General features: G+C 46.8%; 1 protein-coding gene across 7 annotated transcripts in view; it reads right to left on the bottom strand.

The window, feature by feature from the left end:
• Window positions 1-27535, bottom strand: part of NUMA1 (nuclear mitotic apparatus protein 1) — a 78017-nt gene that overhangs the window by 43739 nt on the left and 6743 nt on the right. The window contains exon 1 of one of the 7 annotated variants that reach the window (XM_008172751.4): window positions 3563-3702. The exons of 5 other annotated variants lie outside the window; for them this stretch is intronic. The gene's annotated coding sequence lies outside the window, so the exon portion shown is untranslated. Of the gene's footprint in view, window positions 1-361; window positions 431-3562; window positions 3703-27535 lie in introns of those variants that run through there. One more of the 7 variants, XM_065596568.1, reaches the window with a different exon arrangement.

Here is a 27535-nt window from a genome sequence, read left to right as displayed (position 1 = left end):
TACCCCAGTCTCACTTGGTTAATGGCAGCTCGTCGGCAGCGCAGCGACCTTTGCTTCCTGTGGGGTTGCCACACTGTTACAGCACAGCAGAGAACGAACGCAGATAAAACGTGCGTAATACTAGGCACTACAGTACAGAGCTGAAGGAGACCGGATGGCTAAGGGGGCCACCACTCAGATTTGGGGAGGGGGAAGAAGTGGTTATAACCAGAGCTCAGAGGAAGTTCAGACACCCACCAGCCGGAGGATTAAACCTTCTAGCCACGTAAGGAAGAAGAGGCTAGCGGGACACCCACCAGTGAGGTTCAGGCCCACTGCCAAACCCAGCTGCCGGGGAAGGGCAGGGTGCTGTGCTTTTTACCGGCATGCTGTCCCTCCTGGCTGCTTAGGGACACTCATATCAGCCTCTGGCTAATAGGTGCCAGAACAGGAAGGTCCACAGGCCCCTTCTTGCTGTTGGAAAAGCCAAGCTAGATCTCTGCTCCACGCTCCAGAGCTCCCTGGCTTCTCTAAGGGGTGCAAGTCAGGTCTTCTCTAATTCTCTCCTTCAGACTTGTTTTGTCGCCTTCCTCACCAGGATAACTCCACTTCCCAGGTTAGCTGCACCTCCTCAGAGCTCTCCCAAGCAAGAGCACCAAGTGACCTGATTCTTGACCATGGCATTGTCACTCACAGGTTCTAAACACCAGCAGTGAAATGGGCCGGTCTGGTTCATTTACATCCAGCTGCTGTTTGCCAGAGCCTGGGGCAGCAGCAGCGATAACGGAGCAGTCTATCTACAGACTCAAAGACAGCACTGCAGCAGTTCACACTCCGTTTCCGTTGGGAGAGCTTTCCTTGCAGCCACAAGGACTTGGAACATATGCTTTAAAAGATAAAAGCGAATCGATGCTGCAGGAGGTCATGGGTTAGACCCTCAGTCACCAGGGAAGATTTCCTTCGCGCTGCTGGTTGAGTGACTGCTTGGAGTTTTCAGCGTCTGCTTAGACCACGCCATTTCTCACCACCGTCTGGTGAAGAGGGCAGAGAACATCTGCGCAAACCATGGCTTTGCTGGAAACACGCCACCTGTTACCACCGAAATTCCAGCACACAAAGAAATACTAACAGGATACAGAACCTATTGGCTTGGTTCACTCGTCCAAACCTGGCTCAGGTTGGCAGGGCCAAACGTTTACCTGCTGATGACAGCAGCTGGATGTACGTGAAGGGAGACGCTTTTTGATTCTCTTTGAGCTCAAGTGGCAGAGATTCAAGAGCTGACGGTCCAGGGTTCCGCTCCCAACTTCGCAGGGGTCATGGCGATTACGCAAGCGTCCAGATACTCTGGTGATGAGCATCTGTAGTGCACCTGAGTTAAACAGTCTTGGTCTAATTCCTAGCAGGCAGCTTTTCACATCACAAAAACTACCATCACAATTGGCACTCTTTGTTGGCAATTTCAGCAGATTCCCTGGGGTATTCAATCTTTTGGCAAACTGTTGCCTCATCCCTGGAGGTAGTTCCTCCGAATCAGGACTGAGATGCAGTGGGAGCAGGGTAGAGACTTGCTGGTGAAAGCTGCTGGAGACTGCAAGAAATTCACATTTTTTTTAAAAAACCCTCCAGGCTGCTATAGTTCTCACTTGAATGCGTTAAGTTGTGCACCTCAATAAGCTGCCCTATTTCCCACCTGCAGGTCCTGTTGACGTCAATGGGACGCTCAGCACCTGTGAAAGTCTGGCCCCTCTTATTTGGGTACTTACCTTTTGGAACACAAGATTGAAAATTTTAACTTAAGTAACTGATCTTTGCTACACCTCTGAGGTGCTAGCCCCGTTATCCAGATGGAAAAAGCGAGGCACAGCGTGAAACATCCTGTTACTACTTAGTCCTTCCTCCTCCTGTCCACTTGTTTGTCTCCTCTTGCCGTTTAGATTATAAATTCTTTAGGGCATGAACTCGTTTAAGGCGTAGGATGCCTAGCCTAAAAGGGCCTGAACCTGGGTGAGCCCTTCAATGCAAATAATAAAATAGTAAATTAAGTGAATTGCCCAAGAACAAAGGAAGTCAGTGTCCAAGATGGGATTAGAACTCCAGCATTCTCCGCTCTCAGCCTTGTGCTCAGACCACTTATAATTAATGGAGATATCCCATCTCCTAGAACTGGAAGGGACCTTGAAAGGTCATCGAGTCCAGCCCCCTGCCTTCACTAGCAGGACCAAGTACTGATTTTGCCCCAGATCCCCAAGTGGCCCCCTCAAGGATTGAACTCACAACCCTGGGTTTAGCAGGCCAATGCTCAAACCACTGAGCTATATCACAGCCAGCCTGTGGTGCAGCCGATGCCCGACAGAAGGTTCTACGCCGGGCAGAGTGGCTCACTCCCTAGGGAGAGTAGGGACCATATATTCCCTTGGAGTAGGAGACATGCCAGCCAGCGATCTTCCATGCTTTAGGCAAATATGCTTGCTGCTCTCTTCCTCTAGGCTCCCTCACTTCAGGGATGGGGAAGAAAGGTCAGCAGCTCAAAGTATCAAAGGGAAGAAACATTTAATTTCCACTGCAAGGCCGCGCGCACGGTGGCGGAATCGGTGTTGGCGATACCTGAATAAAAGCTTTCAAATGTGACATAACCAAAGCCTTAGTCTTGCTACCAGTTCTTTACAACTGCAGGTACCACCCTGACACCCGAAGCCCCACACCGCTGCAGAAGCGGCATCCTCACCTGGACTGAACACAAGGGGAGTAAAATCCAACCCTGACAGAATACGCTGCACTAAAGCTTCAATCCATGGCCGGTCAGGGGAGTTACAGCAGCAATGGACAGAGACAGGACTGGTTTTAACACAAGGGACTATGCTCTGCTGCAGTGACTAACCCAGCCAAAATACCACGTTAGGCAAGGATGTTCCTTTGGATTTAGCAATTCTGCTAACAAACCACACACCCAGAGGAAGAGACGATCCACTCCCACTCCTCTAGTCCCCAGCACTGCTGCTTGCTTATATTCTCCCTCCCCCGCCCCCTGATTCCCTATTCCTCAGAGCTCTGGCCTGGATTTAGAGGAAAGAGGAGGAACAGGGGGCGGTGCTCCTTTTGCAGAAAGCACGCAGCAATTTGCCTGAATTTGAGCGCTTGCCACTTGGGTCATTAACCAACACCACAGTCTTTCACGTACATCTTTCCCACTCCCCCCACCAAAAAAATCAGGTTTGCGTCTATTCCCAGCCCCCACCGGCCTGATGAAAGGGGCCACCCCCCACCACCGAGCGCAGTCAGTACAAAGACACTTATTTTGAAAAAAAACCCACCCTCTCCACGGGAAGCCAAAACTCCCGGATGTTGGCAAATCAAACTTAGCCTGTCGCTTCAGAGTTTAGCTACTTATTCGCACCTTTCAGGGCAAGCAGGAGATCTTGATCCTGCTGATTTTAAAGAATCCCAATAATCCAGCCCGACTTTGGAGCTAGGAGACCGTGATTTTATGATTATTTTTTAAAACACCCCCCTCCACGCCACCCCCCTCCATCCATGTTTAAACAAACAAGGAAGATAGAGAAAGTCTTCGCTGAGGCCTTACCAGACTTCTAAAGCCACAATCTGTGTAAGGGTTTTAATCCGCCATTAGCATTTAAAACCTTGGAAGAGACCAAAAAAGGGAGAGTAACCACACACAAAAGAAAAGTTGTTGGTTTTCTTCTCAGGCTGGCAGGAGATGGTTCCCCCGCTTCCTGGCCCACAGCCAGAGAGACGTCACAGCAAGGAGTCTGCTTTCTTTAAAGGCACACGGCACCAAAAGATGCGCGGCACGAGCAGCCCCAGTAGGTGGCAAGCTGCCACCAAATTCAGAAATGGACAGTCATGCTAAATGGACACATTGTAGGAAACCGATCCGCCCCATTAAACCTTTTCCTAGATACAGACGCTTGGTGCGACCGGTTTATACCTCGGCATTCCACCAGAAAAGGAATGATCAGATTTGGCACTTACGCAGCGCCACACAGACATTAAAGGGAAATCCTTAGGCACCCGTGTTAGTTTCCTAGCTTCATGTGAAACTAGACAAATTCAGACTGGCAGTAAGGGGTTAATTACTCTCACTGTTAAAAATTTATCATTGGAACAATTTACCAAGGGAATTGGCTATAAAGTCCCAGACTAGATTATCACAATGTTCCCTTCTGGCCCTCGATCCATGGACAGTAATTTTCAATTTAGCCATTTAAGAGCAATTCCCCCCCCCCCTTTCAGCTCCAAAAGGTCTTGGAACCAGAGTGGGGCTAGTGATGGGGCATTATAAAAATAGGCAGCCTGCTCACAGAGACTATTACTTCGACTCTGCCACTGTAACACAACGATCATCACAAAAAGGGGCTGGGGACCCAAGTGCCAATTTAAAATCATTTTCAGTGTGGGTTTGAGAGCCCGGACACTCTGCAATTCAGACTTGAAGACACAGATCCAGCTAACCTGGCTTTTCAGATGGTGTGCCCGGGAAAAGCCTTGTTTAAGCGCACCTGGGTTTTATGCAGTTGTGGACTGGCAGAATTCCACCTGAAATCCGGGGAGCTGGAACTATGCTGAAGCGGGTTTTAGAGCTCCATGTTTAACTCTCCACGACACAGGGACTCAAAAAAGGACCTAGCTGATACCAGATTTAAAAAACCAAACAGGATAAACATCCCAATCATGGCTGGTTTAAGAAGTTAGTGGGGGGGGGGGGGGGGGGGGGGGGAATCTGTAAATTCATGAAGGGTGAAAAGTGTCCTTCAACCTGGGCAGGTCAGTGTTTAACCCTTTCCCTACTGCTGACTGAAGTACGCAGACATCTTTGAACTGATCCTCTCTGTTGTGGTTGAGTACATCCCAGCCTTCCCTTGGAAATATGGCTGCTGAAACCTATGCATATTCCTGCAGTGGCCAGAGGGTTTCCAGCTGCCTGCCTGCTCTGGCAATGACTGGGGAATTTGAGGGGAAGGGTCAGAGTGTTTCCCCCTACCGCTATTCAAAGGGCCCTCCCAAATGCATACCAACAGGATGTGCAACAGAAGCCAACCCAGCAGAGCTTTCAGCCCTAGGACGTGCCCTGTCAGTAAAGCAGGAACAGATGCCCAAAGCTATACCACAGCTGCTGTTATGTATACAACGGCCACTGCAATGTATACAACGGCCACTGCATTAGCCTGCCCAGTTGCTGCACACCCAGAAGCTAGATTACAGCCTTGCATGCACGTTGGAGCATACAATAAGCATTGTAGACCTTGTCAATCTATACAGCTTCCTTTCTAAATTCAGTCTAGTATAGCTAGACTTGCCTGTGAGCTTAATGTCTGCTGATACATTTTAGGGGGACTGAAGGGCCAGCATGGCTGGTGGAATAGACACAAAGCTGTCAACAGAAGTTTGTGTCTTGGAGTGGACCTGTGGTCAGAGCACAGGACTGGGTACACGAGACCTTGCTTCTGGCTCCTGGTTCTGCAAATGATTCACCGTATGACAGTGGGAAAGTCACAGCCTTTGTTCTCTCCGCTCTAGAAATGAGGACACTTCTCCCTATTTTGCAGATGGTTTGAGGTTTACTTCATTAGCGTCTGTAAAGTATTCAATATACACAAGCTGCAGAGCGTTCTTACCATGTCTGGGCAGGGACAATGCTTTACTGACCTCTGAGCATCTCAAAGTGCTTTGCAGACAGCCCCTAATTAAGCCTTACAAATACACTTGAAGCAAGAACCCTCCCATTTTTCAGATGGGGAAATGAAGGCACAGTTTAGTTACTTGCCCAAGGTCACACAGGTAGAGCCATTATTATTTCTATTAGCACCTAAGAGCCCTAGTCTTAGGCCGGAACCCCACTGTGCTAGATGTTGTCCAAACACAGAAAAAGACTGTTTCTGCCTAGAGCTCAGACTAGAACCCAGAAGTCCAATTCCTGCTCCCGTTACAACAACAACGCCTCTGCTCCATTTCCACCCTCTATTTCTAGTCCCGTTCAACCTTGACAAGTAAAAGAATCACTTGTCTGAAAGCATTTTGCCTACTATTGGTACAAGTAACACCCAAGATCACTATAATTAGGCTTGGAAGGATTAAATTTTTATTGGTAAATGACGGTAAAGATCTATTTCACCATACACCCAACTGACTAAAAAATATTTGCCTATCGGTATATTTCTATTATAGATAAGTAAGAAAAATGCTGCTTGAGAACTTATTAGTTAAAATCCAGTCATTTAGACTTCTGAATTAGCCTTGTTACAAACAGACTAATGAATGAACAGTAAAAACAGGTTGTAACAATGCTGGCTGTGGGAGCCAGCTGAGGTCACTTAATTAGGATGAACTGCAAACAAAACAGGACAGACAAACCCCAAACGCTGGTGGTTATTCCAATACTTAGATTTACCAAACCAGCACAGAACAGCTTCTCTATTATCTCACTGGTTACTCAGAAGTCCAAACAATGCAGTTCCTTTAAAGTGCCCAGTTTCAGGCCTCCATCCAGACACACGTCAGATATGATGATGATTACTGAAAAGCTTACCTCATCATATAAAAGAAAAGGTTCTTCCAATCCCAAAGGATCAGCCACACACCAAGGTCCAATTATAACTAAGATCTTACCCAAAATACACACTTATAGCCAATTCTTATAAACTGAGAGAGTTAGTTAAAAGATCAATATACATACAGACTTGAACTCAATTTTTGAGGTTCAGATACATAGCAGAGATTAGCTTGTATTTGCCAGAAGTCCTTTTAGAAATAGTTCATAGATTATAGTCCAATGTCCACATTCAGGGTAACAGAGGGTCCTGTGGCACCTTTGAGACTAACAGAAGTACTGGGAGCATAAGCTTTCGTGGGTAAGAACCTCACTTCTTCAGATGCAAGAGTCACATTCGGGGTGACTCCAGTCAGTGACTGGGGATCTCAATTCTTATGGCTTAGGTTTTCCCCTTCTTGAAACCCAAAGCAAATTTGAGATGACAAAGGGTCATGTCCCAGGGTTTTTATACATTTCCAGCAGCCTTTTGGCCTGAGAAAACAATAGGCTTAACTTTCCTTCTCCTAAGAACATAAGAACGGCCGTACTGGGTCAGACCAAAGGTCCATCTAGCCCAGTATCCTGTCTACCGACAGTGGCCAATGCCAGGTGCCCCAGAAGGAGTGAACCTAACAGGTAATGATCAAGTGATCTCTCTCCTGCCATCCATCTCCACCCTCTGACAAACAGGCTAGGGATACCATTTCTTACCTATTGTGGCTAATAGCCATTAATGGACTTCACCTCCATGAATTTATCCAGTTCTCTTTTAAATGCTGTTATAGTCCTAGCCTTCACAACCTTCTCAGGTAAGGAGTTCCACAAGTTGACTGTGCGCTGTGTGAAGAAGAACTTCCTTTTATTTGTTTTAAACCTGCTGCCTATTAATTTCATTTGGTGTCCCCTAGTTCTTGTATTATGGGAATAAGTAAATAACTTTTCCTTATTTACTTTCTCCACATCACTCAATTTTATATAACTCTATAATATCCCCCCTTAGTCTCCTCTTTTCCAAGCTGAAAAGTCCTAGCCTCTTTAATCTCGCCTCATATGGGACTCTTTCCAAACCCTTAATCATTTTAGTTGCCCTTCTCTGAACCTTTTCTAGTGCCAGTATATCTTTTTTGAGATGAGGAGACCACATCTGTATGCAGTATTCAAGATGGGGGCATACCATCGATTTATATAAGGGCAATAATATATTCTCCGTCTTATTCTCTATCCCCTTTTTAATGATTCCTAACATCCTGTTTGCTTTTTTGACCATCTCTGCACACTGCGTGGACATCTTCAGAGAACTATCCACGATGACTCCAAGATCTTTTTCCTGATTTGTTGTAGCTAAATTAGCCCCCCCATCATATTGTATGTATAGTTGGGGTTATTTTTTCAAATGTGCATTACTTTACATTTATCCACATTAAATTTCGTTTGGCATTTTGTTGCCCAATCACTTAGTTTTGTGAGATCTTTTTGAAGTTCTTCACAGTCTGCTTTGGTCTTAACTATGTTGAGCAGTTTAGAGTCATCTGCAAACTTTACCACCTCATGGCAATTAGCACAGGGTAATTTACCCATTAAACAGTTCAGATACAGGTTATCACAACCTTCAAAGAGACAGAGACAATAATAATATTTCACTCAAGTGTCTTCCTAAATATTTAATACTCCTTTTTTGATCTTTGAATCAAAGCTATAGCAATAGACAAGACTTGTTTGCTTACATCACAAGACCTGAGCAAACATCTACTCTTCTATCTCTAACAATGCAGACTTGCATTTCAAAGCTCTATTCATTTATATATCTTCCTAACCAGTCTTTAAAGTTCGGTCCTGGGTCAGGTCAGTCTGTGAGTTAATTAACTCTTTCTGGCCCTATGTCACCTTTCAATGAGATATTATATCACACTCAAAGTTACCATTTTGTTTTGATTTAAGAATATTTACTTTGTATATTTTGACAAGTGATAGACAATTTGTGTTTTAGCAGTTTATAAAGCTTTAACTTTTTGAATCCCAACATCTATAGTCATTAAGTAATCCTCTGGACCCTCCACGCCCTAAATTCCTACAACTGTGAAAATATATATCGATATAAATAAATAAAATGCTTTAAAAAAATCAATATTATCTATCAAAGTTACAAAAAAATTGAATTCTGCAAATCTTAACTATAATTGAAAGACTGGAGAAGGTCTTTTTTCCATTCATTTTGTGCCAATTATAGCACTTCGTATATGGCCCATTTCATTTCCCCCTCTCCCCCACGTTCAGTTTCTCCTGTTTGAGCCTTTTACGCAAGGGGGAGACTCATTTTTTTAAAAAACATTCATAAGTGTGGTTGTGAGACCAGAGAAGTTAGCACAGGCACTAATGGACAGGTACTAACATATTATGATGGCAAGTGGTATAAGTAGGGCTGTCAAAAATTAATCGTGATTAATCACACTGTTAAATAGAATACCGTTTATTTCAATATATTTGGATGTTTTCTACATTTTCAAATATATTGATTTCAACTACAACACAGAATACAAAGTGTACAGTGCTCACTTTATATTTATATTTGATTACAAATATTTGCACTGTAAAAAACAAAAGAAATAGTATTTTTCAATTCCCCTAATACAAGTACTGTAATGCAATCCCTTTATCATGAAAGTTGAACTTACAACTGTAGAATTATGTACAAAAAAACTGCACTCAAAAATAAAAATCGTGAAAGTGCAACTTACAAATGGAGATTTTTGTTTGTTACTGTAGTGAGTCGGTGTGGCTCCTCTCCTGCCCAGCAGAGGGAGCACCCTTGCCGGCACCCGAGTCGGCGGAGCCACCGCCGCCTGTTCCCGCCCCCCGGAAGTCAAGGGGCAGGACAGGAAGTATAAAGGCTGGCCGCCGGAGCTCAGTCAGAGCCCAGCCGCCGCAGGAAGCAGACGTGCCACCGGGAGCTCGCGGCCGGGAGACCTCTGAGACCCGAGACCGTTGCCCTAACTGGCTGGACCTGCCCAGAGCCCACTACGAGGAGGAGCCGCAGGAGCCCCCCGGTATTGGGAGGAGCCGTCGGGCCTGCCTCACGCCAACTACGAAGGCAAGGAGCCCCCAGAGCCCCTCCACCCCTGCTGTTATCCGGAGGAGCCGCCCGAGCCCCAGGGGCCAGATTTCCCCGAGGAGCTGCCGGACCTGACCCCAAGCCCTGGACCAGAGGAACCGATGCTGCTGGACTGGCCCGAACCCGGCATCGCCAACGAGGTAGCCCCTGAGGGGGAACACTGAAGTAGCCCGGGGATAGCCGACCCCGGTCAGGCTGTAGACACATGTGAGCCGATGTCAGTGTGTTTCGGTCAGGACACCCCACTGACCAGCAGCGACACGAGCCGCTGCTAGGGCCCCGGGCTGGGACGCAGTGGAGTGGGTGGGCCTGCGTCCCCCCCTGCCACCCCACTCTCGGGTGGCAGGTTTCCCCCTCACCCAACGCTCAGGTGTAGGAACCTGGGCCTACCAAACAAACTGTGGTGTTGTTGCTCAGCCCCTGCACCCGAGGGCCTGAGCCCCTTAACTGACGGTTGCTCAGCCCCTGCACCAGAGGGCCTGGGCCCTGGAGTAACTGTTTATTTGCCCAGCCCTGCCTGAGGGCCTGAGCTCCCTGAACTGTGGGCCACTCAGGCCTGCACCGAAGGGCCTGGACGTTGACTGTCTGTGCTTGTAGTGAGTCAGTTTGGCTCCCCTCAGCCCAGGAGGGTCGAGCCCCGGCACAAACCTACTACAGTTACATAACTGCACTCAAAAACAAAACAATATAAAACTTTAGCACCTACAAGGCCACTCGATCCTACTTCTTGTTCAGCCAATCGCTAAGACCAACAAGTTTGTTTACATTTATGGGAGATAATGCTGCCTGCTGCTTGTTTACGTCACCTGAAAGTGAGAATAGGCATTCACATGGCACTGTTGTAGCCAGCATTTCAAGATATTTACGTGCCAGATGCGCTAAAGATTCCTATGTCCTTTCATGCTTCAACCACCATTCCAGGGGACATGCATCTATGCTAATGACGGGTTCTGCTTGATAACAATCCAAAGCAGAGCGGAGCGACGCACGTTCATTTCCATCATCATGAGTTAGATGCCTCCAATAGAAGGTGGATTTTCTTTTTTGGTAGTTCGGGTTCTGTAATTTCCACACCGAAGTGTTGCTCTTTTAAGACTTCTGAAAGCATGCTCCACACCTCGTCCCTCTCAGATTTTGGAAGGCACTTCAGATTCTTAAACCTTGGGTCGAGTGCTGTAGCTATCTTTAGGAATCTCACATTGGTACCTTCTTTGCATTTTGTCAAAGCTGCAGTGAAAGCGTTCGTAAAACCAACACGTGCTGGGTAATCATCCGAGACTGCTATAACCTGAAATATGGCAGAATGCGGGTGTAAAAGAGCAGGGGATATACAATTCTTCCCCAAGGAGTTCAGTCACAAATTTAATTAACTTTTTGTTTTGTTTTTAAATAAGTATCAACATGGAAACATGTCCTCGGGAATGGTGGCCGAAGCATAAAGGGGCATACGAATGTTTAGCATATCTGGCACATAAATACCTTGTAATGCCAGCTACAAAAGTGCCATGCGAATGCCTGTTCTCACTTTCAGGTAACATTGTAAATAAGATGGGGGCAGCATTAACTCCCATAAATGTAAACAAACTTGTTTGTCTTAGCGATTGGCTGAACAAGAAGTAGGACTGAGTGGCCTTGTAGGCTCTAAAGTTTTACTTTTTTTTTTTTTGAGTGCAGTTATGTAACAAACAAACAAACAAAAAAATCTACATTCATAAGTTGCACTTTCAGGATAAAAAGATTGCACTACAGTACTTGCATAAAGTTAATTGAAAAATACTGTTTCTTTTGTTTATCATTTTTACTGTGCAAATTTTTTTTAATAAATGACATACAGTGAGCACTGTACACTTTGTATTGTGTTGTAATTGAAATCAATATATTTGAAAATGTAGAAAAAGATATTGTTTAACAGTGCAATTAAAACTGCGATTAATCACGATTAATTTGAGTTAATCATGTGAGTCAACAGTGATTAATCGACAACCCTAATAAGAGTCTTTATATATAGATCAAGAAAATCCTTTTAACTCAATTTTAAAAAATACACTAGATCTGAAGAAGTGAGGTTCTTACCCACGAAAGCTTATGCTCCCAATACTTCTGTTAGTCTCAAAGGCCTGGTCTACACTAGGCGTTTATGTCGAAGTTAGCGCCGTTACATCGAATTAACCCTGCACCCGTCCACACCACGAAGCTATTTAGTTCGACATAGAGGTCTCTTAAATTCGACTTCTGTACTCCTCCCCAACGAGGGGAGTAGCGCTAAATTCGACATGGCCATGTCGAATTAGGCTAGGTATGGATGGAAATCGACGGTAATAGCTCCGGGAGCTATCCCACAGTGCACCACTCTGACGCTCTGGACAGCAGTCCGAGCTCGGATGCTCTGACCAGCCACACAGGAAAAGCCCCGGGAAAATTTGAATTCCTTTTCCTGTCTGGGCAGTTTGAATCTCATTTCCTGTTTGGACATCGCGAGCTCAGCAGCACTGGCAACGATGCAGAGCTCTCCAGCAGTGATGGCCGTGCAATCTCAGAATAGAAAGAGGGCCTCAGCATGGACTGATCGGGAAGTCTTGGATCTGATCGCTGTGTGGGGCGATGAGTCCGTGCTTTCCAAGCTGCGCTCCAAAAGACGGAATGCAAAGATCTACGAGAAGATCTCTAAAGCCATGGCAGAGAGAGGATACAGCCGGGATGCAACGCAGTGCCGCGTGAAAATCAAGGAGCTGAGACAAGGCTACCAGAAGACCAAAGAGGCAAACGGACGCTCTGGATCCCAGCCCCAGACATCCCGTTTCTATGAGGCACTGCATTCCATCCTCGGTGCGGCCGCCACCACTACCCCACCACTGACCGTGGACTCTGAGGATGGGATATTGTCCACGGCCGGTTCCTCGGACATGTTAGCGGACGGGGAAGATGAGGAGGACGAGGCAATCGACAGCGCTTACAACGCTGATTTCCCCGACAGCCAGGATCTCTTCATCACCCTTACAGAGATCCCCTACCAACCGTCCCCAGCCGTTAACCCGGACACAGAATCTGGGGAAGGATCAGCCAGTAAGTGTTTTAAACATCTAAACATTTATTTTTAACAGAACAGGAATATTAAGAATAACAACAATGGGTTTCTCATTATTAGTTTGCCCTAGGCGCTTAACGTTTCAGTCCTGGGCAGTGCAACTATTGAAAAAAAATCTAACAATGTCCGGTTTAGCATGATTGTTCTGCCCAAGCCGCTCTACTGTTTAGTCCCTGCCAGTGCAGCTACAGTAAAATGCGGTCTATATGTCCGGGGATAGAGCAGAAATCCTCCTGGGACATCTCGAGGAAGCTCTCCTGGAGGTAATTGGAAAGCCTTTGCATCAGGTTCCTGGGGAGAGCGGCCTTATTGGGTCCTCCGTGATATGAAACGTTTCCGCGCCAGGAGACAATCAAGTACTCCGGGATCATTGCCCTGCAGAGCATGGCAGCATACGGCCCTGGTCTTTGCAGGCTTTCCCGAAGCATTCTTTCTTTATCAGTGTCCAGAAGGCATTGGCGGCTCGACCCAGAATTCCAATGGGCAGCGGGGACTGCGGGAACTGTGGGATAGCTGCCCACAGTGCACCGCTTCCAATGTCGACGCTTTCCCCGTTAGTGTGGGCTCACAAAGTCGAATTACTGTCCTTAGTGTGGACACACACGTTCGACTTTGCAATATCGATTCCAAAAATTTGATTTAAGTAAAATTGAACTACTCTCGTAGTGTAGACATACCCAAAGGTGCCACAGGACCCTCTGTTGCTTTTTACAGATTCAGACTAACACGACTACCCCTCTGATACTTGACTAGATTTCAAGTCGACATTGTCCCCTTAACTAACTTGAGTTTTCACATCAATTGGGCCTTGTCTAGACTTAGACTTTAGAGGTGTGATATTAAAACACATTCTGGCACTTTTGAAAAATCTGGTGTAGTTTGGGCAGTGTATACTTTAACGTATGCTAACCTGGGCTTTAGCTTGACCATCTTAGCGTGTGATAGAAGCAGCGTGCCGGTCTTCACTTGACTTTTCAAGTGAATGAGTTAGATCAGAGTCACCTCAGATGAGGGAAATTACTAAACATTTCACTGGCGCAATGAGAATAAATCACTACTGTAAGCCCCCTCTGACCCCAGTGCAGCACATCCGCACTGTGGCTTTGCATCGGTGTAGCTGACCCAGTGCAAAAAAGATACCCAGCACAGACATGGCCTTTCAGAGTGTGGTCACTGTGATAGTGAGACGAACTGGGACTGTTCTTACTGTGGTCTTTGAATGCTGACAGGGGAGTGTGGCTAGGATAGTCTGCATTGGGGGATGGGAGACTGACCAACGGAGAATACCTGAGCATGTAACATAAGAACCCAGGAAGGGGTTAGAGGCCAGGTGACACCTTTGCCCGGGAAACTGAACAAAGGCTGTGGGAGAGGTCACTGAAGGCAGAGTTTCAGGAGCTGGCTGGGAGGGAGACGGGGCTCTGACCTCGCAAGGGGGCTGGGGCGCCCTGGGACCCCAAGATGGACCTAGCTGAGGGGCGTCCTGTTGTCTGTGCCTGCAAGACCTGTCTTGGACTGTATTCCTATCATCTAAATAAACCTTCTGCTTTACTGGCTGGCTGAGAGTCATGGTGAATCGCAGGAAGCCGGAGGTGCAGGGCCTTGTGTCCCCCCACACTCCGTGACAACTGGTGGCAGAGGTGGGATCTACTGCACCCCGTGGACGGTGCTTCCTGCAGTAAGTGACTGGGGAGCAGTAAAACGAAGGGGGATCGACGGGGACCAGGCATGCTGAAGTCAGAGACACGGTTATCACCCCTGGGAGTGTGTGACAAGCGAGAAGGACTTTTGCAGTAACAGGGCCCCCCGGGGGATCGCAGCAAGTGGTCCCAGGGGCGGAGGAGTCTGCAGCTTGACCCTGGCAGAGAGGTGGTGACCTCGAGAAGGGCTGGCACACTAGGGGTCTCCCTGGAAACTGTAGGGAGCAGTGAGCACCCCGGCCTGTGAATGGCCAGCAGGAAGATGTATGCCAAGCGGCTTAAGAGCGACCTGGTGGAACTGTGCAAGCAGAGGGGGCTGCGCAGTGGGAGGCTCACCAAAGAACAGCTTATTGCCCAGCTGGAGGAGGGAGATCGCTCGAATGAACTGATTCCTGTCTCAGAGGGAAGCAGCCTGGCAAATGCAGCGCAGGCACCAGTGTCTGTCCCATCTGGGAGTGGTCAGCCGGCTGCTGAGGGCTTCCCGAGACCCCCTCCTTCCTATGCCTAGAGGAAGGGTGGGGAGGAGCCCACCAAATACCGAGGGCGCCGTGACCCCCCCGGCCAACAGGGGATCCTCCCGGCGAAACTCGCCGGCCAGCAGGGGATCCTCCCGGCGACGCACGGCATCTGTGGAGTGGAAGTGGCTGGAATGGGAGAAAGAGCTGGAATGGGAGAAAGAGCTAAAACTGAGAGCTGGAGGATCGTGAGAAACAGAGGCATCGTGAACTGGAGCTGGCGAGACTGAGGGGCCGCGAGCCCCTGGCTGCGGTGAGTGAGGGGGGACCCAGGACTGCACGGAGCTTTGATAAGTGCATCCTGGCCCCACGTAAGGAGGGGGAGGACATGGATGACTTCCTGGATGCCTTTGAGACGGCCTGCGAGCTGCACCAGGTTGATCCTGCGGACAGACTCCGAGTTCTCACCCCCCTACTGGACCCCAAAGCCGTGGCATTGTACCACCAACTGGAGGAGGCGGAGAAAGGGGACTACGAACTATTCAAAAAGGCCCTGCTACGTGAGTTTGGGCTGACTCCTGAGATGTACCGGGAAAGGTTCCGGAGTCAGGATAAAACCCCTGAGATCTCATATCTGCAACTAGCCGTCCGCATGGAGGGATACGCCAGCAAGTGGGCAGATGGGGCCCAGACGAAGGAGGTACTGGAGCAACTGTATGAGCGGTGCCCATCCGACCTGAGGCTGTGGTTAAGGGACAAAAAGCCAGAGAATCCGCGACACGCAGGGCGGCTGGCCGATGAGTTTGTGAAGAGCCGGTCAGGGGATAACAGGGAGGAGTCCCAAAGGAACAGTCCCACCACAACGCAGAGAGAGAGTCACCATAGGACCTCCCAGCGGGAAAATACGGAAAAACCCTATCAAAGGGGAACATCCGGTGTCAGGGCCATCCAACCCACTCGAGGGAACCCATGGGACATGGGCTGCTATCACTGTGGCCAGAGAGGCCACATACGGGCCCAGTGTCCCAGGCTCAGGGACAGACTGAGTAGACCGAACCCACAGAGGGTTGACTGGGTAGAGACCCAGCCAGGCGAGAGGCAGCATTCCCAGGGAAGGGGGGCTGGCAGAGTACCACCTGCTAAGGAGGGAGGAGAGCTCCAGGCCAGCTCCTCTGGGGGGCTGGTTGCTCCAGACTCAGGGTTTTTGGTTTATACGGTGGGCGCGGGGCTGTCCCTCCGGAGAGAGTACCTTGTTCCCCTGGAGGTGGATGGGAGGAAGGTCAATGGATACTGGGATATGGGCGCAGAGGTGACGCTGGCCCAGCCCGAGGTGGTGGCCCCAGATCGGGTGGTGCCCGACACCTACCTGACCCTGACGGGGGTTGGTGGGACCCCATTCAAGGTACCTGTGGTGAGGGTACACCTGAAGTTGGGGGCTCACCCGTATTTGCCCACTGAAGTGTTGGGGGGGGGGGGACCTGGAGGACTGGCCAAGCAACCCCCAGGGTGCCCTGGTCATGACCTGTAGCCAGAGCCGGCGAGGGGCACTGTACCCTGACCTTGGGGAGGGTGCCTTGCCTGAGGCGCATGACCCTAACCTGGTGGGGAGGGAACACCCAGGGACACGGCTCAGGGAGGCTGCGGCTTCAGACCCAGCCAGCGAGAAAGAGCAGGTGGCCATCCCTGTCCCAGCTGCTGAGTTCCAGGCCGAGGTGCAGAAAGATCCCTCCTTGCGGAAGATAAGGGACCTGGCCGACCTCAGTGCGGTACAGACCATGGGGAGAGATGGCTGGAAAAGGTTCCTGTGCGAGAAAGGGTTCCTGTACCGAGAATGGGCCCCCCCCCAGGGAAAATGGAGTCGGGGGGGATCAGGAGGCAGCTGGTGGTACCCCAGAAGTATCACCACCAGCTGCTGTACCGGGACCATGACATTCCCCTCTCAGGGCACCAGGGAACCTGGAGTACCCAGCAGAGGCTGCTACGGAGCTTTTACTGGCCTGGGGTCTTTGTTACTGTCCGACAGTACTGCCGATCCTGTGACCCCTGGCAGAGGTGGAGGAAGGCCCGGGACAAGGGGAAAATGGCTTTAGGACCCTTGCCCAGCATAGAGGAGCCTTCCCAGAGGGTGGCCAAGGTTAAAAGGGGGGCTCTGAACCAAGAGAGCCCGAATCACCGACCTCCAGACTGGAACACTGGGAGAAGACCCCAGCCCAGTTGGAACCCCAGGGGTATTGGGGTGGGAAAAGGGCACAGGCCGCATAAACCTTCCCACATGCGAACTACGAGTGCCACCGAGCAACCCCGACCTAAGGGGGGGGGTGAACCTGGAGGGGCCTGGTGTAATTCTCACCAAGGAATGGGAGGGATGCTCGGGCATCCACGGGAACGGGGGTAGATTCGAACTTCCCCGGGTCACTGGCTAAAGTGACCCTGCTCAGTTCGGTCTCGAAGGGGGGAGAGATGTGACAAACTGGGACTGTTCCTTACTGTAGTCTTTGAATGCTGACAGGGGAGTGTGGCTAGGATAGTCTGCATTGGGGGATGGGAGACTGACCTACGGAGAATACCTGAGCATGTAACATGAGAACCCAGGAAGGGGTTAGAGGCCAGGTCACACCTTTGCCCGGGAAACTGAACAAAGGCTGTGGGAGGGGTCGCTGAAGGCAGAGTTTCAGGAGCTGACTGATGATATGGCTGGGAGGGAGATGGGGCTCTGACCTCGCAAGGGGGCTGGGGCGCCCTGGGACCCCAAGATGGACCTAACTGAGGGGGGTCCTGTTGTCTGTGCCTGCAAGACCTGTCTTGACTGTATTCCTGTCGTCTAAATAAACCTTCTGCTTTACTGGCTGGCTGAGAGTCATGGTGAATCGCAGGAAGCCGGGGGTGCAGGGCCTTGTGTCGCCCCCACACTCCGTGACAGATGGGTAACAAATGTAGCAAGTTTTCAATGACATTTTACCTATGTCTAGGTATTTCAGTGACCACTGTGATGGGTTGGATCACAGAAACCCCCCTGGGAGCTGCCAATTGATGTGCCAGGACTACCTCTGCTCCTATTTTCCCTGCCAGCTCAGGACTCCAGCACCCTGTCTTGCTAAGCCAGACACTCCCGTCTGCTCCAACAAAGACCCAGGGTCTGACTGACTTGCCCCAAAACTGCAGGTTTACCTGAAAACAGCTAACAGAAGTGTGCTTGTCTTTAGCACTCAGATGCCCAACTCCCAATGGGGTCTAAACCAAAATAAATACATTTTACCCTGTATAAAGCTTATGCAGGGTAAACTCATAAATTGTTCGTCCTCTGTAACACAGATAGAGAGATATGCACAGTTGTTTGCTCCCCCAGGTATTAATACATACTCTGAGTTAATTAATAAGTAAAAAGTGATTTTATTAAATACAGAAAGTAGGATTAAGTAGTAACAGACAGAACAAAGTAAGTCACCAAGCAAAATAAAATAAAATAAAATGCGCAAATCTATATGTAATCAAACTGAATACAGATAATCGCACCCTCAGAGATGCTTCAGTAAGTTTTTTCCTCAGACTGGACACTTTCCAGGCCTGGGCATAATTCTTTCCCCTGGTACAGCTCTTGTTCCAGCTCAGGTGGTAGCTAGGGGATTCTTCATAATGGCCCCTCTCCTCTCTTTGTTCTGTTCCACCCCTTTATATATCTTTTGCATAAGGCGGGAATCCTGTGTCTCTCTCTGGGTTTCCACCCCCTCACTGGAAAAGCACCAGGTTAAAGATGGATTCCAGTTCATGTCACATGATCACATCACTGTAAGACCCTAAGCCTTCATTCCTCCCAGCCTGACTTACAGGAAGGCTTGCTTGCAAACAGAGCCCCAGTCAATTGTCCTGGTTGATGGGAGCCATTAAGATTCCAAACCACCATTAATGGCCCACACTTTGCATAATTACAATAGGCCCTGAGAGTTATATTTCATATTTCTAGTCCCAGATACAAGAGTGGTACATTTATACAAATAGGATGATTACACTCAGTAGATTATAAGCTTTGTAACGATACCTTACAAGAGACCTTTTGCATGAAGCATATTCCAGTTACATTATATTCACTTATTACCATATTTTTATAAACCCAAGTGCCTCACAAGCTTTGCTGAATTTATCCTACCTTGCAATGGAACTAAGGAACAGAGATATAAAGTGGCTTGACAAAGGTCACACAAGTAGTCAGTGGCTAAGCCTGGAATTGAACCCGTCTCTTGTCCAATGTTTTTATCCACAGGCCATCATATTCAGCACCCATGTTCCAAGGGATTCAGACTTTATCAGGTAAACACTTACACGTGTATAAGTCCAGTGTCCTGATCCTCAAAGTCAGGAGACCCTAGATTTAATCATAGAACTAGAAGGGACCTCGAAAGGTCATCTAGTCTAGTCCCCTACACTCATGGCAGGACTAAGTATTGTCTACATCATCCCTGACAGGTGTTTGTCCAACTTGCTCTTAAAAACCTCCAATGATGGAGATCCCACAACCTTCCTAGGCAATTTATTCCAGTGCTTAACCACCCTGACAGTTAGGAAGTTTTCCCTAATGTCCAACCTAAACTGCCCTTGCTGCAATTTAAGCCCATTGCTTCTTGTCCTATCCTCAGAGGTTAAGGAAAACAGTTTTTCTCCCTCCTCCTTAGAACAACCTTTGACATACTTGAAAACTTATATCCCCCCTCAGTCTTCTCTTCTCCAGATTAAACAAACCCAGTTATTTCAATCTTCCCTCATAGGTCATGTTTTCTAGACCTTGAATCATTTTTGTTGCTCTTCTCTGGACTTTCTCCAATTTGTCCACATCTTTCCTGAAATGTGGCACCCAGAACTGGACACAATACTCCAGTTGAGTCCTAACCAATGTGGAATAGAGCAGAAGAATTACTTCTCGTGTCTTGCTTACAACACTCCCCAGAATGATGTTTGCTTTTTTGCAACAGTGTTACACTGTTGACTCATATTTAACTTGTGATCCACTATGACCCCCAGATCCCTTTCCGCAGTATTCCTTCCTAGGCAGTCGTTTCCCATTTTGTATGTGTGCAACTGATTGTCCTTCCTAAGTGGAGTACATTGCATTAGTCCTTATTGAATTTCATCCTATTTACTTCAGACCATTTCTCCAGTTTGTCCAGATCATTTTGAATTTTAATCCTATCCTCTAAAGCACTTGCAACCCCTCCCAGCTTGGTATTGTCCTCAAACTTTAAGTGTCCTTTCTATGCTATTATCTAAATCATTGATGAAGATACTGAACAGAACCAGACCCATAACTGATCCCTCCGGGACCCCCTTTGATATGCCCTTCCAGCTTGACTGAACCATTGGAAAACTATTCCTAGAGAGTAATTATCAATCAGTTATGCACGCACCTCACAGTAGCTCCATCGAGGTTGTATTTCCCTAGTTTGTTTATGAGAAGGTCATGAGACAGTATCAAAAGCCTTACTGAAGTCAAGATATACCAAGTCTACCACTTTCCCCCATCTACAAGGCTTATTACCCTGTCAAAGAAAGCTATCAGGTTGTTTTGACATGATTTGTTCTTTGCTGACTGTCACTTATCACCTCCCCATTCTCTTTAAAAGGTCAGATCACATCTAATACGAAACGTAGGCTCTACAGGAATAAGGTTTTACACAGATCAAGACTGTAGTTTCCATGATTGCCCCTTTTAATTCCAATGGTAAGTTTAATCAACAATTTAATTTTTCCCTAAAGTGTGTACAACATATTGCAGCACTGAGGCAACGTATAAGAATTTGAAAATGAAAAGGAATAGAATAAAAGCAAATTGACTAGTTGATTATTTTGTCCAAGCCAAGAGCAATGCAAAAAGCAAACTTACACAATATCGAAGAGTAAATCAGATTTCTGTCACGGAAAGAACATCAGTGGGTTTTTTTCGTGGTAGACGAGTTTTTTTTTTTTCAACCTCTGAATTTGTTTTTCATCTGACAATGTCTCTTTAAATCTGTTTCCTAAATCTGATTGGGAGAGTTCTTTATGCACCAGCAAAAGCGAGTGTTACTAAAAATAGCCACCACAGCAGCTCAGCTCTCACCAGCCTCCCACAACAGGCTAAGGTGCACAATAGAGTAAGGATACAAGAACGCCAGTCTTGGCATTTCTGGAGCACTTCACATCTTAAAAACGCCAGGCATTAAAATTGGCTTGGAACAGAATTTAAAATAAGCAACAATTTTTTAGAAGTCATGAAATCCCAGGTCAGCCCCTTTATTAATACTATTTATAATACAGAGCACCTGACCCTAGTCCAAGGAACAAATCTCTAAGTATCCATCACTCATCTGCTTACGGAAGAATGAAGCTTCCACATTTTAGCACCATGTCACAATCAGCCCACTAGGATGACCACTTCTGGACTATTAGTTTGACCTCCTTTATAGGGGCAGATCTGCAGCCGATGGAGAACAAACAAGGTGTTTTCTACTAGAATCTGACCGTTTCGCTCGCTGAGGTTCTAGAGATCCCAGGAACACGTTCTGGCTTGCAAGCCAGAACCATGGTGGCACTGATCGTAAAAATCAAGTGGGGCCATTATTCTTCAAGTCTGTCTCTCTTCTCTGTGGGAAGACAGTGGGACAGACAGTGTTAGACCTCATTTTGAAAAGCCATTTCTTGATGCTAGCAGTCTCTGCAAACACCAACTTGTCTTCAACGTTCCCTGTTTGCAACGGCTGAGGCAAGGAATCTTTGGCTGTCTCTGGGGTCAAGGAACTCTTGAGCAGTGTTCCACAAGGCTCAGTTTTGTCTCATCCCCCACCCCAAAAGTACGTGAGGCCACTGAGAACATAGCAAGCAGTACTGGGGCCAGTTTCCCTCAGACTCCGGGATCAGACCATCTATACTTTCATCAGCCACCAGGGCATTAGTCAGCAAATTTTAGCCCTGCCAGGAAAAATTAATTCCAGACAAAAAGAGAAGTGATAGTAGTGGGTCTGAGGAGGAGAAACTGGAGGGCATGTCTCATCTATTGAGGGTTCATAATCTAAAGCACTAGGCCAGTCCCACTGTTCTTCCCCCACAGATAGAGATATCGCACAGAGGTGTCGGGAGGATTAAATACTTAACATCTGAAGAACTGACAAAGACTACAAGCACTGAGTATTACATCTCCAGCCAAAAATCCCTTAGAGAAGAGAACATCTAATCATTCCAAAGGCCTGTTAAATCAACATATTTAGGCTTTAAAGTGCAAGCACTGGTCAACTCTCCACTGAAGATCATGGTACTTCACCAGAAACGCACAGCTGGATTTTCCTCATTATCCTCCTCAAAATTCTCCTTTTTCGCAATGCCGATAAAACCCTTGACAACGGTCAGGCTGCTGGTGTGCTGAGACTACAGCCAATCATGCTGACCAATATTATCCCCCTTGTGTCTGTATCCACCTGCCCTGTATCTGTAGGTTGCCTTGTGTCTTATACTGAGATTGGAAGCTCTTTGGGCAGGGACTGTTTGTACAGCACCTAGCACAATGGAGTCCTGGTTCGTAACTAGGATTCTGAGGTGCGACAGTAATACAAATAAACATTTGCCTGTTATCTCTGAGGTCCTGTCAACACGGATTCCTACAGTAAAACACACAGCATGGTAATCCCTCCAAACAGTCTGGTCTTGCACAGTGCACAGGACTGAACCATTATTTAAGCTTGTTCTGAACTGGACAGTTGTATGGCTCTAGTTATGGTTCAGAACCGGAGTTAGATCCCACCTACATTACAATCATGTCATAACTAGATCAATATCTTCATTAATGATCTGGAGGATAGCGTGGGCTGCACTCTCAGCAAGTTTGCAGATGACACTAAACTGGGAGGAGTGGTAGATACGCTGGAGGGTAAAGATAGGATACAGAGGGTTCTAGACAAATTAGAGGATTGGGCAAAAAGAAACCTGATGAGGATCAACAAGGACAAGTGCAGAGTCCTGCACGTAGGACGGAAGAATCCCATGCACTGCTACAGACTAGGGACCGAGTGGCTAGGCAGCAGTTCTTCAGAAAAGGACCTAGGGGTTACAGTGGACGAGAAGCTGGATATGAGTTGACAGCGTGCCCTTGTGGCCAAGAAGGCTAACGGCATTTTGGGCTGTATAAATAGGGGCACTGCCAGCAGATTGAGGGGCATAATCATTCCCCTCTATTTGACATTGGTGAGGCCTCATCTGGAGTACTGTGTCCAGTTTTGGGCCCCACACTACAAGAAGGATGTGGAAAAATTGGAAAGAGTCCAGCGGAGGGCAACAAAAATCATTAGGGGGCTGGAGCACAATTTATGAGGAGAGGCTGAGGGAACTGGGATTATTTAGTCTGCAGAAGAGAAGAATGAGGGGGGATTTGATAGCTGCTTTCAACTACCTGAAAGGGGGTTCCAAAGAGGATGGATCTAGACTGTTCTCAGTGGTGGCAGATGACAGAACAAGGAGTAATGGTCTCAAGTTGCAGTGGGGGCGGTATAGGTTGGATATTAGGAAAAACTTTTTCACTAGGAGGGTGGTGAAGCACTGGAATGGGTTACTTAGGGAGGTGGTGGAATCTCCTTCCGTAGAGGTTTTTAAGGTCAGGCTTGACAAAGCCCTGGCTGGGATGATTTAGTTGGGGATTGGTCCTGCTTTGAGCTGGGGGTTGGACTAGATGACCTCCTGAGGTCCCTTCCAACCCTGATATTCTAGGATTCATTTCTCCCAACAGAGTAGCAATTATTTTGTAGATGGCCTCTGTCTACATTTGGACTTAAATGGGGTTAGCAAAACCTTAAGAGCGGACACAGGCAGAGAGTATAAGTGCCCTGCCCCCAGGTTTGGAATATGGTTTGGGATAATGGTTTAACAGCTGGCCTCTGTGCATGCTGACTTGGAGAACAGTGATATCACCTTGCTAGCAAGAGCAGTGCTTAACTGGTTCTACTGCTTTTCTCTACAAAATCCCCTGTGACACATATTGCAACCTAATGCAGCATCTTGGAGGGACTATTGTATTACATTTATGAATGATTTATGTAGGACTGTGTTCCACTCCATGGGGGAGGGTTACCACAGTCCTTCCAGGAACCAACAGTGGGGGGTGATTAAGGCGAGTCACAGAGACTAAACAACTCTTTTGAGGTGTGACACAGAAGCCAGGGAGGATAACAAAATGAGGATTTAAAAAAATGGATTCTTTTATTTTGTTCAAATCATAGTAAGTCTTTCAATTTTAAAAAGACATCTGTTTAAAATGAAAGCTGAATATAATGCAATATATTTCAAGGCCTAAACTTATAATAATCTCTTCAAACATTTAAATAAAAATGCTGAATCCATCCTCTATCAAACCTTGAGTTTCCTAGCCAAAGGATGAGGGAAAGACATTTGACTTTTGAGGCCAAGCGTTATAAACATGGCACAGTGGATCATGTACTGAATTAAGAGCTTGATCTTCTGGGAGACCCAGGGGCTGTGCTAGTGAGTGCAGCAGATGGCAAAGTCCTCACAGGGGTTGGGACCTGGCCTCTGACTCCAGGAGATACCATCATGTATCTCACGGGGATCATTTGAGCTGAGCTGAAATAATCAGTTTAATTCACTGATAACAGTTAATCCCCCTGTTTAATAAATCATTCAGTTGTAAATGTGAAACATGTTTTGATGAGAAGTTTATGTATCCAAAACATTTAAAGTGGTTTGGTTTAATAAAAATCAATTGTAAATGCTTGTGTATGTGTTTAAATTCCAGTTACCATCCTAGTGCAGCGTGACAAATCATGAGCAAAAAGTGAATTTTCTAGCATAGAAGCAATATATCATTCACCGTTTTCTAACATACTAAAAGTCCACAATTTAATAAGAATCTGAAAATATTAAGCTATATAATTGCTTAAATATAGATAGCTATCGCATATCCTACTAGGTAGCAAAAAAGATGTACCAAATCTGGTACGACGGCTCTGTTTAGCTGTAAAATCAACGTGAAAATACACCATTCTTTAGAAAATAACTGAAGTACAAATGGAAAAGTTGATTACAACCGATGATCTAAATCAAGGCTTTCCACTTGGTGACTGAAATCAATCCACAGTGCCAGCCACCATAGGCAAGACTCTTGCTCAGGGGAGGCAAAAGGTAACAAGATAACTCAGTCCTGGGTACCTGAGGACCAACACAAGAGGTACAACCCCCTTGGTGTGGTTTGCAAACTGGGTTTTCCAGAGACTCAAACAAAGAAAGGGCTTTTGGGATAAAACGTGAGTTTGAACTGACACAAGGTCTTCCTTCTAATCCAGCAAACGGAAAAGACCTTCTCTCCAAGACAGGCTCCAGCACTTGGGGAGGGCTGGAAAGACTGGATTATTAGGACTCCATAGGTCCCAACGGAATCCAAATGGGTGACTTGTGGGTGACTCCTGGTATGTTTAGTGTGTGTTTAAATCTCTTTATTGTTTTTAATGTGTGATGCTTTTCCTTAAGAATAAACGTGCTTACTTAGAAAGAGCTCTGTGGTAACTTGCTAGAGAGCAGAGATCTGACCGGGCACTCCTGGAGTAGACCAAAGAATTGGGGGATACAGGTGCAGTTAGCCTGAAACTGTGACAGCCCCCATTTCCCCTCTCCTCTTATGGACCATATGCTCAGAAAAGCAGTTTCCCCAACAACTGCAACCTCCTCTCTCAACTCCAGCCCAGCCAAAAAACACTGTTGAGCAAACACCTTCCTTTTCCAACACTGAGTTTGTTTTCACACCTATGTTTCTGCTAAAGCTTCGTTCTTCCTGCTCCCCTTGCCCGTTCCCAGTCTTACAGAGAACTTTGAAATCCCACTCACCCAGGCAAATGGGAACTTTGGATGGGTGTGCAAGCTGCAGGCCGTTGAAAGTGCAGGGAGGCAGAGAGGAGCCATGGGGAAGAAAGCATGAAGGAGTTAAGATTACAGAAGAGCGTGAGGTAGATTTTTGCAGATTTTTAAAGCCAGATGGGATCATTATGAGTGTCTGTTCTGACCTCCTGCACATCAAAGTCCAGAGAATCTCTCCCAGTTACTTCTTCATCAAACCCATAACTACTGTTTGGATTAAAGTATCTCTTTTAGAACAGGATCCTGTCTTGGTTTAAAGACTTCAAGAGATGGAGAATCCATCAAACCCCTAGATAAGTATATGGATTCCAAGGCCAGAAAGAATAATTGTGATCATCTAGTTTGACCTCTTGTATAACCTAGGACACAGAACTTCCCCACAACAATTCCTAGTGCCTCTCTCTTAGAAAAACATCCAAGCTTGATTTAAAAATTGTCGGTGATGGAGAATCCACCACCACCCATCAGAAATTGTTCCAATAATTAATCACCCTCACTGTTAAAAATTTGCACCTTATTTCTAGTCTGAATTGGTCAAGAATCCACTTCCAGCCATTGGACCATATTATACCTTCCTCTGCTAGACTGAAGAGCCCATTATTAAAAACATTATGTAATCCCCATGGAGATACTCAAAGAAAGAAAGAGAAGCTGGGATTTCTGCGAGTAGCCAGTGTCACAGACTGGACTGTAATCAAGTCACCCCTTCACCTTCTCTTTGTTAAGTTGAATAGACTCAGAAAGCTCAGTCTATCACTGTAATCATTCTCGTGGCTCTTCTCTGAGCTCTTTCCAATTTATCGACTTCCTTCTTGAATTGCGGGCACCAGAACTAGACACAGTATATTACGTCAACACCTTTAACAAACTTGACATCTCATCAAAAGAAAGCAAGTTGGTTTGACAGAATCTATTTTCCATAACCCATGTTGATTTGCATTCATTACATTACCCTCCTTTAATTCTTGATTAATCAAGTCCCATTTCCGCTGCTCCATTATCTTGCCCAGGACTGATGTCAGGCTGATAAGCCTATAATTACCCAGATCATCCCATTAACTCTTTTTAAAAATTGGCCCATCAAACTTTCTTCCAGTCTTCTGGAACTTCCCCAGTGCTCCAAGACTTACTGAAAATCAGCACGGTGCTCCAGTCCTTAATTTCCTCACTGTCAAAAATTTGCACCTTATTTCTAGTCAGAATTTTCCAACTGTTGGCTCTCTTTATGCCTTTTCCTGCTAGATTAAAGAGCTGTCTACAACCTCTTCCCTATATAGGTATTTGTAGACCACAATCGAGTCACCTCTTAGCTTATCCAAGACAAAGTTAAATAGATTTAGCTTCTTAAACACTACAATGCAGATTGACCTGTGAACGATTCTTGTTGCTCTTTTCTACAGATTTTCCAATTTTTCACCATTCTTTTTAAACTGTGGACATCAGAAATGGACACAATATCCAGTAATGGTCCTACTAATGCCATATACAGAGGTAATACCACCTCCCTAGTCTTACTTGACCTTCCTCTGCGTACATACCCAAGGATCATGTTTGCCTTCTTAGCTACAGCATCACACAGGAGTCCGAGGAGCGGGAGCAGAGGCTGGCCAAGAAGGAGCAGAGGCCCCAGAATTGATTTCTCTTTCAGCAAGGGAAGGGAGGCAGAGAATTCATGGAGGGGAGTGAGCTGTGAACAAGTGGCTTTGGGAGCAGGGGAGTGGAGGGCAGGGTCTTCTTCACCCTGACTAGCCGATTTACTCCTTGGGTTAGTATTTTTAT

Source organism: Chrysemys picta, chromosome 1 (genome assembly GCF_011386835.1).
Source record: "Chrysemys picta bellii isolate R12L10 chromosome 1, ASM1138683v2, whole genome shotgun sequence".
NCBI lineage: Eukaryota > Metazoa > Chordata > Testudines > Emydidae > Chrysemys > Chrysemys picta.
The sequence above is the reverse complement of the archived record's forward strand: the minus strand, read 5'-3'. Positions and strand labels throughout refer to the sequence as shown.